Genomic DNA, 5,167 nt, shown 5'->3' with positions numbered 1-5,167 from the left:
AGCAGGACGTGTTGATTTTGAGCTTCCCTGGTGGCTCAGATGGTAAAGAATCTGCCTGCAGTGTAGGGGACCCAGGTTCTATTCCTGGGTAAGGAAGATCCCCTGAGGAAGAAAATGGCAACCCACTCTAGTATTCTTGCCTGGAGAATTCCATAAACAGGGAAGCCTGGAGGGTTACAGTCCATGGGGTCCCAAAGAGTTGGACACAACTGAGCAACCAACACTTTAACTTTTCACTTCACTGATGTAAAGTCCTTGACATATCACAGATATTCAGTAAAGCAGGGCACCTGCTTTCTTCATGATGATGGAACTAGGAAAGGATAATCTTGTTCTTGTGGTCACTCCCAGCCCAAAATCTGGGGAGAAAATTCGGAGTAGGACATGTTCTTCCAGAAGGAAGAAATTTGCAGGAGGAGGAAGGGACGACAGAGGATGAGATAGTTGCATGGCATCACCGACTTGATGGACTTGAGTTTGAGCAAGCTCTGGGAGTTGGTGTTTAGAGGGAACCCTGGTGTGCTGCAGTCCGTGGGGTCACAAAGAGTTGGACACTGAGCGACTGAACTGAACTGAACTGATATCTGACAAAGGACTCATATTCGGAATATATAAAGAGTATCTACAAATCAAGAAAACCAAACTGATAGCAGAGTTGAAATGACAGTTATCAAAATGGCCAATAAGCTTTTGGGAAAATGCTTAGTGTCATTGGTCATCACAGAAATGTAAATAAAACCACAATGAAATACCAGACTCACCAGAATGGCTAGAATGAAAAACTGCTAATGCTAAGTGTTGTTGACAGAATGTGGAGAAGCTGGAATCTTGATGCACTCTTGGTGGGAACGTTAAACGCTATAACCACTTTGGAAAACTAGCACTATCTCCTAAGACTACACGTAACACCTGCCTTACTCCCCACCAGTTCTACTCCTGGGTACTTACCCAACAGACATGTGAACTTGTGTTTCCCAAAAGACACATATAAGAATGTTCATAGCAGCTTTAGTCACAGTAACCAATTATTGCGAACAATTCAAATATCCATCAACAGTAGAGCAAGGAAACAGTAATCCTTACAACAAAATACAACAACAAAAAAGAACAGGCTAATAACACCAGAGGTTGAACATAACATGAAAGACACAAGATACAGAAGAGGACACACGGTTCCACTTACATGAAGTTCAAGCACAAGTAAAACTAACCCGTGATGATAGAGTCAGATTGGGGAATACTGAGTTTCAGGAAAGGGCCTAAGGGAACTTTCTGGAAGAATGGACCTGACCTCTCCTGAGCTGGGTGGTATAGATACACAAAAATTCATCAAGCTGAAACAACATCTGATCACTTTACCTTATGCAAATTATACCTCATTCAAAGGGAAGAAAAGGAAAAGAGCAAAACAAAAGAAAAAGTCCCCTAGAGCTATAAGTGACCTATATGCTGAGTGAATCCTGCCTGACACTTCCCTCCTCAGATGTTTCCCAACAGTCTTTGGTGCAGACAAAAGTTGGAAAATTTAAGCAGCTGCCCCAGATTCAGGAGTGGGGGCCAAGGGTGGGAGTGCCTCTCCCCCGTGTCCTGGGACTTGGACTTCTAGTCTCCACTGGCCCTGAAGAGTAAGTGGTCCAGTCTCAGAGCAAAAGAAAGCTCTTAAAGTTTCTTTTCTACCCCTCAACTTCTCCAGCCCAAGCTGTGGGTCCAAGCAATGTTTCTGTACCAGAAACTGCTAGTGAATCTGGTTGCTATGGCAATGGGGCCACGAGGCCCCCAGGAACCATTGCTTCATCTCATCGCATGGCGGGGGTGCTTTTCCCCGATAAAAGTGAAATGAGAATCAGGAGAGGAGAAGCCCCCTTCCTCTGATCTTGAAAAAGATGCTTCCCCCTACCAGTTTTGCCCCAAACCCCTCCCTGATTTGGCAAGAAAGGTCTGAGTGGAACTCAGTGGTTAAGAAGGGAGAGGGAGGGGACCTCCCTGTTGGTCCAATGGCTAAGATTCCAAGCTCCCAATGCAAGGGGCCTGGTTTGATTCCTGGTCAGGGAACTAGGTCCCACATGACTCAACCAAATGTCCCGCAAGCTGCAACTAAGACCCAGTGCAGCCAAAAAAATAAATACTTTTTTTTTTTTTTTTTTAAGGAGAGGGATGGGTACACGTGGTCCCTGGGTTATTATACTAGCCACCCACCGCCACCCGCCACCAGCTCCAAGAAAATATAGTCTTTCTCCAGCTCTGACATTCTTCCATTTGTTCATCTGTTCTTTTCCATGGGAGTTATGGGGTTGTGGGTAGAAAAAGCACTGCATTTGGTAAAGGAAGGTCAAGGGTCCAGCAGCCTCACTGTGGGGCCTCAGCTCATTCTTTAACCTTCCTGTTTCCACTTTCACAAAACTGAATCTCTAAATCCTACTTTATAGTGTTATTGTGAGACTTAAGTGGATTAACACGGGAAAAGCGATTAAACAACTTGTAGCACACAACTGTCACTCAATACGTCTATTACCGTTTTTATGGTCCCGGTCCTTTTATGTGTAATGATGTAGCGAACTCTCACAGTGACTTTGTGGCATAGCCATGGTTATACCCATTTCATGGATTAGGGAACTGAGGTTTGAGCACTCTTGGAAATGAGAGCATTCCCCAGACTCTTAGTAATCCTGGACCCTTGAACCACCCAAGCTGACAGCTCTAAAATGGACCCATGGCCCCCCACTGAGGGTACAGAGAAGGGCTGCCTGCCCTCTGCCTCCTTCTCACTTCCTGTATGTTAAGAGTCACAGCTGCTTCAGGACTTGTGTCTGGATGGCTTCCTGATCCTGTCCCTTGCTCATTTACATTCCGGAGGGGATATGTGAAAGTGAAGTCACTCAGTCGGTCCGACTCTTTGCGACCCCATGGACTGCAGCCTACCAGGCTCCTCCGTCCGTGGGATTCTCCAGGCAAGAATACTGGAGTGGGTTGCCATTTGCTTCTCCAGGAGATCTTCCCGACCCAGGGATTGAACCTGGATCTCCCGCATTGTAGGCAGACGCTTTACCGTCTGAGCCACCAGAGTTGACTCTTAAACAACCAGGGGATATGAGGTAGGATAAATTAGTTCCCATGTGGCCTTCAAGACCCACTTTCAGGACTCCCCTGGTGGTCCAGTGAATAAGACTTCAGGCTCACAATGCAGAGGGCCTGGGTTCGATCCCTGGTCAGGGAACTATATCCCACATGGCTTTACTAATTCATATGACACAGCTAAAAGATCCTGCATGCCTCAACTAAAGATGCCATGTGCTGCAACTAAGACCCGGCACAACCAAATTGAAAAAAAAAGACCCACTTTCATTCCCCTCCATCCAGCTTGGGATGCTGGAGTGGATTGGAGTCTCCCTGGTCCTCTGGCTTCCAGTGGATTCAGGAGGTACCCAGTAGGTGATGGTGGATGGGAGAGGCGGGGGGATAGCTCTAAGCCTGTCCTGCAAACTGGTCACTCCCCTGACCAGAAACCACTGCTCCCAGGGGTGGTAATGGTTCCCCAACCTCACCCGGCCCCAGGTTGCATGAAGGAACTTTTCCTACAGCTTCCTTAAACTTTTTTTTTTTTTTTTTAGCTACACCATGAGGCCTACAGGATCTTAGTTTCCCAACCAGGAATTGAACCCGTGCCCCCTGCAGTGGAAGCTTGGAGCCCTAACCACTGGACATCCAGGAAGGGCCTTTCCTGAATCTTTATAACAGACCTTAAGTCTCATCCCTAAATTTCAGAGCCTGCTTTCCATGCGGTTGTTGTTCAGCCGCTAAGTCATGTCCGACTCTTTTCGACCCCATGGACTGCAGGACGCCAGGCTTTCCTGTCCTTCCCGTGGGGACCCTAACGAAAAAGTCTTCTTCCTCTTGAACTTTCCTCTTACCTATATTTAGGGAGAATTTTTTAATATTTGGCTTTTTTCTTATTACAGTCAGGAAACATACTCCGTGTATACCAGAAGACAATAAATTCTGCCCAAACTTCTGGCCTTGAGGAAATCACTGTTGATCTTCAGGTGTTTATCCTTTTAATCTTTCTCAGGGCAGGATTTGGGGTCAGACAGAGCTGGGACTTGTCCCAGCCTGACCACTGTATGCTGGGCGACTTTGGGGAAGTTTCTTCACTTTTCTGAGCTTCCATTTCCTTCTCTATAAATGGCATTATTACAGTACCCATTTCATTCAATTGCAGGGAGGTACAAATGCCCTGGAGCTGAAAGATGTCAGCTCTTGTTACTTATATCAATGTTATAGGTAGTTTTTCAAATCCCCATTAGGCTTTCTGTAAATAACAGGATCTTAGTCCTGCTTTTTGTGGCAGAAACAAGTTCTGATCTTGTTCAATAGCTCTCCTCAAACCTCATAAGGTTGTTCCTAGGCTGCCATGCTTTTTGAGATTTTGTGTCTGTTTTCGTAGTTTTCACACTGGCCTCCTCAAAAATTCAAGTTAATATTTAAGTGACAAGCACCATGCTAGACACTTGAAAGATACACCTTTCAGTAACCTTTATGATAACCCATTTTACAAAAGAAGGAATCCAGACTCAGGCAAGATTTCCTCCCATCTCTTGCCTTCATCACTGTTGGTTTGTCCACCTTGATTAGTTCCCTTCGCTCATTTAACATAACTAACTATTATGGTAGTTATTATTATGTCTAAACTATGAGTAAATGTGACTTCCCTGGTAGCTCAGATGGTAAAGCGTCTGCCTACAATGCAGGAGACCTGGGTTCGATCCCTGGGCTGGGAAGATCCCCTAGAGAAGCAAATGGCAACCCACTCCAGTATTCTTGCCTGGAAAATCCCATGGACGGAGGAGCCTGGTTGGCTACTGTCCATGGGGTCTCAAAGAGTCGGACACGACCGAGTGACTTCACTATCACTGCTGCTGCTGCTGCTAAGTCGCTTCAGTCGTGTCCGACTCTGTGCGACCCCAGAGACAGCAGCCCACCAGGCTCTGCCGTCCCTGGGATTCTCCAGGCAAGAACACTGGAGTGGGTTGCCATTCTATGAGTACATAGGCTATATGTCAGGGCCACAACCATGAGTCCGATTCATCTCCACTAAAAGATACTGACCACTCACCCCATGCTGGTCTTTATGCTTCTCAAGGTAAGATTAATGGGATCCCCATCTTCCTGG

At 46.2% G+C, this 5,167-nt stretch overlaps 1 non-coding gene across 1 annotated transcript; it reads left to right on the top strand.

Annotated features, from left to right (window-relative positions):
- Nucleotides 1–4,703: 4,703 nt before the first annotated feature.
- On the top strand, nucleotides 4,704–4,775 carry TRNAC-ACA (transfer RNA cysteine (anticodon ACA)). The gene has a single exon. It is a non-coding gene; the product is annotated as a tRNA-Cys (tRNA).
- Nucleotides 4,776–5,167: the final 392 nt, after the last annotated feature.

The sequence above is a fragment of the Bos javanicus genome, chromosome 7 (assembly GCF_032452875.1).
Source record: "Bos javanicus breed banteng chromosome 7, ARS-OSU_banteng_1.0, whole genome shotgun sequence".
Taxonomy (NCBI): domain Eukaryota; kingdom Metazoa; phylum Chordata; class Mammalia; order Artiodactyla; family Bovidae; genus Bos; species Bos javanicus.
Note: the sequence above shows the minus strand (reverse complement) of the source record. Positions and strands in the feature narration are given on the sequence as shown.